We start from the raw sequence: 11144 nt of genomic DNA on the forward strand, positions 1-11144 counted from the left end.
ATCAAGAGCCAAAAAATTGACCATATTCTATGGGGACAAAATGAATGTTGCTACATTAGAAGTCCCCTATAAATATATATACACATTAAATTTAAATTTAAATGTAATAAAACTAAAAAAAAATATAGGGTCTTTTCCGGTGCACCCATTAAAAAGGGGTATACTGGTGCACCCCTTTAGTGTTATTGACTCAGGAAGTATTTTCGATGATTTTTTTTTTATAGTCATGCATATTGTAATTATTTAGAGCATCCTGTACATTTTCAGAAAATTCTTGAATAATTTATAATATCGAAAATAATGTTAAAATAGTTTGTTGCACGCGTGATTGTTTTTTTATGGGCATGAAAATAATATGTTTGAATATTATTTTTAGCATTATAAATTATTTATAATTTTTTGAAAATTTGAAGGATGCTTGATTAGTGTTCAAAAATATAATTTTATTAGTCTTAAAGTTTAAAATTAATTAAGTTTTAATTAATATTGTCATGGATTTATTGTCATATATTTTATATTTGAAAATATTAATTTTAATTTAATTTGTGTTTAATTTTCAGGAAATAAAATATGTTTTGACACAAAGAAAAAGAAAGAAGAAAGAATGAATTAAAATTGAAGAAATCATGAAAAAGTTGTATTTTTGAAGTTAACTTAGGCCCAAAAAGGAGCCCAGCCCAAGCTTTGAGAAGCTGCCACATGGCAGAAAACCAGCCTCCAGCCGAGCTGCCAACCGAGTCGCACGCCTCCAGCCGCCTAACATACGCCTGCCACGCCGCCTGCCGAGCCAACCAGAAGACGCCACCTGTCCCACTCGCCTGACTATTGTCTCCCACGCGCCTGACACACTCCAAGCTGAGCCAATCGGTGCTTGACACATGGCCAACATGTCTCCTTTATTGCTGCACTTGTCTCCCACTTGTCCCACTTTCTACCTATTTTGCAGCCATTTTTCCCACTCTTTAGTACACGATTTTAACACATTTTGGGTCATTTTTCCACTATAAATAGAGAGCCAAATGTAGGAAAAAAATCATCAGATTGTGGAATTAAGTGTGGAGAGTATAGTGAGAGAGAAAATCATTTTTTGTTCTTATTATTCTTTCATTTCTTTTACATTACTTTGAGTGAAAACAATGCATATTTTAGGCTAAATTCTCTTGTGGAAAGGCTAGAGTGAAGTTCATGTTTCACATTATATTTTTAATATATTGATTCTTTATTTTGTTCTTCATTTCTATATCTTTGTTACAATTAGATTTATTTTCTTCTAACTTTTATTCTAAATTTATTAGTGTCTTTTACATAAGTCTTCTAGTCATACTCTTCTTATGTAATTTATGCTCTTAATTTAATTTAGGATATTTGTTATATTATATGCTTTTTACTGCATTCTGCCATTGGTATTTTGTCGCTCTAAGGTATATAATATGATAGGTTTTAAAATTAGAAGTTAGTATAATTTAATTAAGAACATATTTTAAGGTGAGTTATATTATATATATTTTTCAACTATAATTAATAGTGTAGAATTATAGTTGAGTAGAATGAATCAATTTTATTAAAATATATATATGTTTGCATGAATGAAACTTATGTCTTCTACATTTTCTTACTCATTCTAATTCCTCGATTTTGTTTATTTATTGTTTAAAAATATATATTCTTTTTCAAAGTTACATTATTTCAAAGTTTATTATTTCTAATTTACTAATCTTTATTTTTACTTGTATTTTACCTCTATGTAGATACGACATAGCCCGATTACTACTGCAACCGCTTAAGAGTTATTGGGCGATATCAATTTTTGGCGCCGTTGCCGGGGAGGTAATTCTACAATTAAAGGTTTGCATAGTAAATTAATTTTTTTCTATTTAAAAAAAAAATAGTATAATTGTTTATTTCTCTTTTATTTTATTTTTCCTTAGTAATTTTTTTTATTCATTTTTTTTTTGTTATTATTTTATTTTATTCATTTTACTTTTAGGTTTAGAATTTATTTTATAGATTTAGTTTTTTTCTGAAAAAAGCATAAAATTTTAAATCATTAAAAAAAAACAAAGTATTGAGAACATTTGTGTAATTTTGGAAATTAGTAAAAACCAAACTTGTTTTGTCTTGGAAAAATTGGTTCTTAAATAAGGTATGTGTTAGCGTTACCCTCCAATCTTTTCTAAGAACCTCGGGGAGTTCTAGAAAAGCTCTTGGGCCTAAAGTGATACCTTGGCAACCTTCCCAATTGACGTGGGAACATTTTTGGTGTATACTTATTACACTATTACACACTTGCGCTTATAATACTTACAAAATAAAAAAATATTTATGCCACGAAATAGAGACGCACTAGGGAGATTCGTGAGACAACAAGTAGAAACTTTAGAAAACTCTCCTAGTTCATCGTTTTCTTCCATTCATTCAAACACTCCCGATTCACCGAGACTTCCTGAACCACCCATGATGGCTCATCAAGATGAAGTCCAACCAAGAACGCTACAGGATTATTTACATCCTACGCGTACAGCCACACCTTCATGCATAATGTATCCCAACAATATGCCAAATTTCGATTTCGAACCCGGCATGATTAACCTCTTACCAACCTTCCATGGGTTGGAAAATGAGAGTCCGTGCGTGCATATACGGGAATTCGAAGAGGTGGTGACTACATTCAACAACCGAGCTGATGTCACCAACATTGTAAGATTGAAATTTTTTCCTTTCTCTCTCAAAGACAAAGCAAAAAGTTGGTTGTATTCCTTAAGGCCTAGATCTATCGGAACATGGGACGAAATGACAAAAGCATTCTTTGCCAAATATTTTCCACCCCATAAGACTAGCAGCCTTAAGAGGAAAATCTCTACCCTCACCCAGAAAGACCATAAAACTTTCCATCAAGTTTGGGAGAGGTTTAGAGATTTGATAAATCAATGCCCACATCATGGATACGAAAGCTGGCGTCTGATCAACTATTTCTATGACGGTCTCACAACCGGACAAAGACAATCCATACAAATGATGTGCAATGGTGAATTCCTTCAAAAAGATCCCGATGAAGCTTTCGAGTACCTCGACGATCTCGCTGAAAAGTCCTACACATGGAATGGACCGAGTCCTATGGACAAGCCATGATCAACTGGAATCTACCAATTAAGGGAAGATGACAACGTCAAAAGCCAAATTGAATCATTGAGACAACAATTCGAGGCTTTCAAATCTCAAGAAGGTAGAGGAATCCACATGGCTGCAAAGGTAGAGACACGAGATCCATGCTTCATCTGTGGAGGGACGGAACATCAACTGCAAGAGTGCCCAACTCTTGGTGAGTTAAGGGGAGGAAATGAGGAACAATGCAATGCTTTAAGGGATTACAAGAAGCCTTATAACCCTTTCTCAAACACTTACAATCCCGGTTGGCGCAACCATCCAAATTTCAGCTGGAAGTATTCAAACCAAGCATCTGGGAGCCAATGGAGGCGTGAGCAGCAACAACCGCCAAAAGCATACATTGCTCCTCAAAATAACATGCAATCAAGTAATTCTCTTGAGAATACTTTGCAAATGCTTGCGCAAACACAAATAACCTCAACTCAAGAGCTCAAATCTTGTTTCACACAAATGGTAGAGGAAATGAAAGACATGAAAATCCAAATGACAAAGCTAAACACTACTTTGGCAATTCAAGAGCATGGTAGACTTCCCGCTCAACCTCTAATCCATCAAAAAGGGCAACACATGGCACAAACCTCCTCCTCTCCAGATACAAATTTCAAAGAGGTTAATGCCATCTCTACTTGAAGTGGTCAAAGTATGGTTTCACCGTTAACTAAGACAATGAGTACGTCAATGCCCGCTCCAGATGATGATGTGCCAATAAGCATTCTAGTAAAGGCACCCTTTCCTCAAGCTTTGAAATCCATTGGAAAGGTACTGGAAAATCACGGTGAAATCCTAGACCTTTTAACACAAGTGAAGATCAACTTGCCTTGTTACATGTGATCAAACAAGTGTCGACTTAAGCCAAGGTTATCAAGGATTTGTGCACCGTTAAAAGAAAGCACCATGTCAAGAAAACTGCATTCTTGGCAGAACAAGCTAGCGCGGTAATTGACTGCAAGACACCGCCTAAGTACAAAGATCCTGGTTTTCCCACCATCTCATGCCAAATTGGGGAGTAGGAATTTGGTCAAGCCCTTCTAGACTTAGGAGCAAGTGTAAATCTCATGTCATATTCAATATACTTGCAATTAGGTCTAGGAGAACTTAACCCACATCTATGGTGCTACAACTGGCCGATCGATCAGTTAAGAAACCTCGGGGAATAGTAGAAGACGTTCTGATTCAAATTGAAAAATTCTATTACCTTGTTGATTTTCTCATCTTGGACACTCAATCTGAAGTGAGTATAGAGTCCAAAATCCCCATCATTCTCAGTAGACCTTTCCTCGCAACAGCAAATGCACTCATTAACTGTAGGAATGGTCTCATGAAAATCTCTTTCGGGAACATGACTCTAGAAGTGAATGTTTTCCACATCGGCAAACAACCACCTAATAACGATGAGTGTTTCCAATCATATTTGATCGATACACTTATTTCAGAAGAGGTCAAAGCGAAATACACGTCTAATCATTTTAATCACCTCTTCCAAATTTCAGAAAGTTCTAAGCCAGATGAGTCTAAAATCAACCCTGAAATCGTCAAACACTCACAGGCTAGAAGAACCATGTTTTGGAATCCGATCTTTGAGGAACTCCCACAAGGTCGAGAAACACCAAAACCCTCCATTGAACAAGCTCCTCAGCCAAAGTTTGCACAACTTCCCGAGGGTCTTAAGCATGTTTTCCTGGGAGCTGAAAACACTTTTCCTGTCACAATATCCTCAAAGATCAATGTCACACAAGAGCGCTAACTCATCAATGTGTTGCAAGAACAAAGAGATGCATTAGGATGGACGATAGCTGACATCAAAGGTATTAGTCCTTTAATTTGCTCCCATCACATTCAATTGGAAGACGGGGCTATACCACGTCGTGACCCTCAAAGAAGATTGAACCTAACGATGAAGGAAGTAGTTAAGACTGAACTCTTAAAACTTCTTGATTATGGAATAATCTATCCTATTGCTGACAGTAAATGGGTTAGCCCAACTCAGGTTGTTCCCAAGAAATCAGAGGTAACAGTGGTTCAAAATGAAAAAGGGGAACTTGTTCCTACCAAGGTCACAACTAGATGACGCATGTGCATTGATTATAGAAAATTAAATGCAGCCACCCACAAAGACCATTTTCCACTTCCATTCATCGATCAAATATTGGAACGTGTGGCAGGTCATCCTTTCTATAGTTTTCTCGATGGTTATTCAGGGTATTACCAAATCGAGATTGCCTTAGAAGATTAGGATAAGACCACATTCACTTGTCCTTTTGGTACATTTGCCTTCCGGCGTATGCCATTTGGCTTGTGCAATGCTCCAGCCACTTTCCAGCCATGCATGATGAGCATATTTAGTGATATGATCGAGAAATGTATGGAAGTATTCATGGATGATTTGACAGTCTTTGGAGATTCTTTTGAATCAAGCCTTCTCAATTTAGAATATGTGCTTAAACGTTGCAAAGAGAAAGGCTTGGTACTTAACTGGGAAAAATGTCATTTCATGGTGCCATCAGGCATAGTCTTGGGGCATGTCGTGTTGGAACGAGGAATTGAGGTCGATCAATCAAAGATTGAACTCATATCAAAGCTGCCCACCCCCAAGACTGTTAAAGACATCCGATCTTTTCTTGGGCATGCAGGATTCTATTGGAGGTTCATACAAAATTTCTCGACAATTGCTCGCCCTTTGTCAAACCTCCTAGCAAAAGATGTTGTGTTCAGTTGGGCACCCGAGTGTGAGGAATATTTCCGAACACTCGTTGCAAAACTCACTTCCGCCCCTATCATTCAGCCACCAGATTGGAACTTACCGTTCGAAGTCATGTGTGATGCTAGCAATTATGCTATAGGGGTTGTCTTAGGTCAAAGAAGGGAAGGGAAGCCCTTCGTTGTTTATTACGCAAGTAGAATTCTTAACAGTGCTCAGATGAACTATTCTACTACTGAAAAAGAGTTACTTGTTGTAGTATTTGCACTTAACAAGTTTCGTTCCTACCTTATTGGTTCACCTATCACAGTCTTTACGAACCATTCTGCCTTAAAATACCTCCTTTCCAAAAAGGATGCTAAGGCACGTTTAATTAGGTGGATCCTTCTGTTACAGGAATTTGATCTGACCATAAAAGACAAGAAATGAGTTGAAAACGTGGTAGTAGACCACTTATCTCATCTTGAATTTTCTGATTCCGCTGATGGCCCAGCCATTCGAGATGACTTCCTTGATGAACATCTCTTCCCAGTCACTAAGTTTCCATGGTACGCTCATATTGTTAATTACTTAGTGACTGGCGAACTTCCAACTGCATGGAGTGCACAAGATAAATGTAAATTTTTGGTCGAGGTTCGTAACTTCTATTGGGACGATCCATCTCTATTTAAGTATTGCCCCGACCAAATTATGAGACATTGCATTCCAGATGATGAAATTTTTAGTGTTATGAACTTTTGTCATAATGAAGCTTGTGGTGTTCATTTTTCTATGAAAAGACTACTGCAAAAATCTTACAGTGGTCTTTATTGGCCCACTTTTTTCAAAGACACTAACAATTTCTGTCGATCATGTGAAAGGTATCAGAAATTAGGTGCTCTGTCCCAGCGACATATGATGCCATCAAACCCAATTCTTGTAATAGAAATATTCGATTGTTGGGGGATAGACTTTATGGGACCATTTCCACCTTCTTCTGGCTACCTTTACATTCTCCTCGCCATAGACTATGTCTCAAAATGGGTGGAAGCTGTGCCTTGTCGAAATAATGATAACACAACTGTTGTGAAATTCTTAAAGGAAAATGTGTTATCTAGGTTTGGCACACCACGCGCTATCATAAGTGATCAAGGCACCCATTTTTGCAACTATTCTTTCGAGACCTTAATGCAAAAATATGGTGTAATTCATAAGGTTGCATTGCCTTATCACCCACAGACAAATGGCCAAGCTGAGTTAGCCAACCGAGAAATTAAGCAAATCTTAGAAAAAACGGTTAATCCTAACCGCAAAGATTGGTCCTCACGACTTCTCGATGCTCTCTGGGCATACCGCACTGCTTACAAAACTTAGCTTGGTATGTCTCCTTATAGGCTAGTCTATGGAAAAGTCTGCCACCTTCCTGTTGAGCTAGAACACAAATCTTATTGGGCAGTTAAAAGCCTAAATTTTGATCTCAAGGCGACAGGACTCAATCATAAGCTTCAGTTGTCAGAAATTGAAGAATTAAGGAACAGAACGATGCTTATGACAATTCTAGGATTTGCAAGGCAAAAATGAAAGCATCCTATGATAGGCAAATCTTGAGAAAAGAATTTGAGCCAAACCAACGAGTGCATCTTTATGACTCTCATCTGCATATCCACCCTGGTAAGCTGAGATCAAGGTGGACTGGCCCATATGCTGTGAAATTCGTCTTTCCCAATAGTGTTGTTGAGATCACAGACCCAACTAATGGGAGAGAATTCAAAGTAAATGGCCAACGACTAAAACACTACATAGAGAGGGTGACCCAGCCTGAAGAAGTCACTCTCGTGGAACCGATTTGCCAAGTCTGAGTAGTGTTCCAAATTGTTTGTACATAGGTTTGTTTTCTGTTTATTTCCCTTTTGTCATTTTATTTTATTTGTTATCATTTTGTGTTTTCAGTTTTTCATGTTTTAGAGAATCAATATTAGCTCTATCACTCGATGCTCGCTATCCATGTGTTCTCTTTCCTTGCTCTTTTACATTTATTATCTTTTGAGACATTGAGGACACTGTCAGATTTTGGTTGGGGGTGGTGAGCATATTCATGAACGTTCATGTTGATTTTTTTCATATTAATATTTTCACGGTCAAATTTTTTAAAAATTACTTATTTATTTTTGCAAAATGTTACTTTTGAGTCAATTTTTGTTATCTGTATTACTAAGAGTTTCTCTAGAGTTACCTAATACACATGCCAAACGTTGTGGTAAGATGGTTGATTAGCACATATTTTCTTAGAAATTTGTCTTGTTTAAGAATTCATTCTTTACTGTGAGAGGTGAGACTTGAGAAAACAACTTAAAAATTTTTATTGATTCTTAGAAATGGTTATAATTATTTGGACAAGGTATTGTGGTATAAATGGATGATGTTTTAGGGATAATATTTTCTATGGGAAAATCTTATTAGAGAGCCTTTTATTATGTTCTTCATGAAAAAAAAAAGGAAAAAAAAAAAGAAGAAAAAGAAAAAGAAAAAGAAATATATAGAGAAAAAAAAACACAAGAGCAATAGTTCTATCATTTTCAATTATGCTGTCTCTTGTGTTAAAAAAAAATGTGTATTTATTAATTTCATGTTTTATTTTATGGCTCTTAGAATAAATGTAAAGATTGTCTATTTAACTTAGAATTCCCGAAAAACTGGTTTTGTGGTACTCTTTATGGTGGTTGTCCAAATAGTTTATTTCCTATCTCCGTTTCAATGATTATTTAAAAGTTTGTCTTAAATATATATCTATTTGATGAGTGTTTACTTCTTTATTTCCAACCCCATGAGTGAAACCCTTAACTTTAAATATTTTCAATTACATGAGAGGTTAATGGAGTTTAGACTTTTACTTGGCATAATTTCGAAGGCTTTATGTGCTATGGTTTGCGGTAAGAAGGTTCAAGTTTGGTGCATACACTCACAACTCTAGATTTATTCAAAGTAATTTTGATAACTCTTGTTGACTTGTTACTAACATTTTGTGTTAATACTTAAGTTCTTTTGTAATTTTTGACCTGAAATATATCATGTTGACATTTATTATTTCGCTTGAATTGCTAGAGACTAGCAATAAGCTGGTTGGGGGTTGTGATTAGTGTTCAAAAATATCATTTTATTAGTCTTAAAGTTTAAAATTAATTGAGTTTTAATTAATATTTTTATGGATTTATTGTCATATATTTTATATTTGAAAATATTAATTTTAATTTAATTTGTGTTTAATTTTCAGGAAATAAAATGTGTTTTGATACAAAGAAAAAGAAAGAATAAAGAATGAATTAAAATTGAAGAAATCATGAAAAAAGTGGTATTTTTGAAGTTAACTTAGGCCCAAAAAGGAGCCTAGCCCAAGCTTTTAGAAGTTGCCACGTGGCAGAAAGCCACCAGCCTCCAGCCGAGCCGCACACCTCCTGCCGCCTGACATACGCTGCCATGCCGCCTGCCGAACCAACCAGAAGATGCCACCTGTCCCACTCGCCTGACTGCTGTCTCCCACGCGCCTGACGCACTCCAAGCTGAGCCAATCGATGCTTGACGCGTGGCCAACATGTCTCCTTTATTGCTGCACTTGTCTCCCACTTGTCTCACTTTCCATCCATTTTGCAGCCATTTTTCCCACTCTTTAGTACACGATTTTAACACATTTTGAGTCATTTTTCCACTATAAATAGAGAGCCAAATGTAGGAAAAAAAATCATTAGATTGTGGAATTAAGTGTGGAGAGTATAGTGAGAGAGAAAAGCATTTTTTGTTCTTATTTTTCTTTCATTTCTTTTACATTACTTTGAGTGAAAACAATGCCTATTTTAGGCTAAATTCTCTTGTGAAAAGGCTAGAGTGAAGTTCATATTTCACATTATATTTTTAATATATTGATTCTTTATTTTGTTCTTCATTTCTATATCTTTGTTACAATTAGATTTATTTTCTTCTAATTTTTATTCTAAATTTATTAGTGTCTTTTACATAAGTCTAGTCATGCTCTTCTTATGTAATTTAGGCTCTTAATTTAATTTAGGATATTTGTTATATTACATGCTTTTTACTGCATTCTGCCATTGGTATTTTGTCGCTTTAAGGTATATAATATGATAGGTTTTAAAATTAGAAGTTAGTATAATTTAATTAAGAACATATTTTAAGGTGAGCTTTATTATTTATATTTTTCAACTATAATTAATGGTGTAGAATTATAGTTAAGTTGAAGGAATTAATTTTATTAAAATATATATATGTTAGCATGAATGAAACTTATGTATTCCACATTTTCTTTCTGATTCTAATTCTTCGATTTTGTTTATTTAATGTTTAAAAATATATATTCTTTTTCAAAGTTTATTATTTTTAATTTACTAATCTTTCTTTTTACTTGTATTTTACCTCTCTGTGGATACGACATAGCCCGATTACTACTGCGACCGCTTAGGAGTTATTGGGCGATATCAATGCTCTAAATAACTACTATATACAAAGTCATAAAAAATATTTTGCCAAAATATTTTTCAAGTAAAAAACGCTAAGGGTTGCACCGGTGTGCTCTTTTTTAGGGTGTGCACAAGAGAACCCTCCAAATATATATATATAGGATAATGCTTAAGTGAGGGCATCACTTTTGCCCTCATTTGTAAGTTTGTAGACCTTAATTTTTCATCATGGCTGTTATTTATTTGGTTACAATAGAACATGTTGCATTTGATTTTTTTCTTTTATTTTATTTTGTGTTAATCACGTGCAACATTAATTACATTCCTGCTGGTTTTGATAATTTTTTTAATAGAATAGTTTTTTAACCGCAATTGATGATAAGGTTGTGTGAGAAAAATATTAATATTTTATTTAATATTAATGTTTATTGAAACTTTCAGGCTCATAATATTCTATTTTTATATATAATGCATGCAGTTGAATGTATCTCCTTTTTAATTTATCATTTTTATCGTTTTTGCTTAAATATGTATTAATACTATTATTGTAATTTTTACAACAACAATAATAATACTCATGTGATTAACGAAACACTTATTTTTAGAAAATAAGACAATAATATATTTTTATTTTTTTACTTGATATTTTTAATATTATCTAACATTTTATAAAAAAAATTAAAACAAATAGATTATTTCACATTTTGTAATAAAATATTAGTCATAGGCATAATTGCCTCATAAAAATTTGACCAATTGTCAAGTACTCTTATGATTAATTTTTGGCGATTAAATACAATTTATAAAATTCAATTATAATATTTTTGTAGAGGGGA

The 11144-nt window shown here is 34.5% G+C and overlaps 1 non-coding gene across 1 annotated transcript; it reads right to left on the bottom strand.

Annotated features, from left to right (window-relative positions):
- Positions 1-2838: 2838 nt before the first annotated feature.
- On the bottom strand, positions 2839-2945 carry LOC133793073 (small nucleolar RNA R71). Its single transcript, XR_009874534.1, has one exon. It is a non-coding gene; the product is annotated as a small nucleolar RNA R71 (small nucleolar RNA).
- Between the last annotated feature and the right edge of the window lie 8199 nt (positions 2946-11144).

The sequence above is a fragment of the Humulus lupulus genome, chromosome 7 (assembly GCF_963169125.1).
Source record: "Humulus lupulus chromosome 7, drHumLupu1.1, whole genome shotgun sequence".
In the NCBI taxonomy this organism is placed as follows: Eukaryota; Viridiplantae; Streptophyta; class Magnoliopsida; order Rosales; family Cannabaceae; genus Humulus; species Humulus lupulus.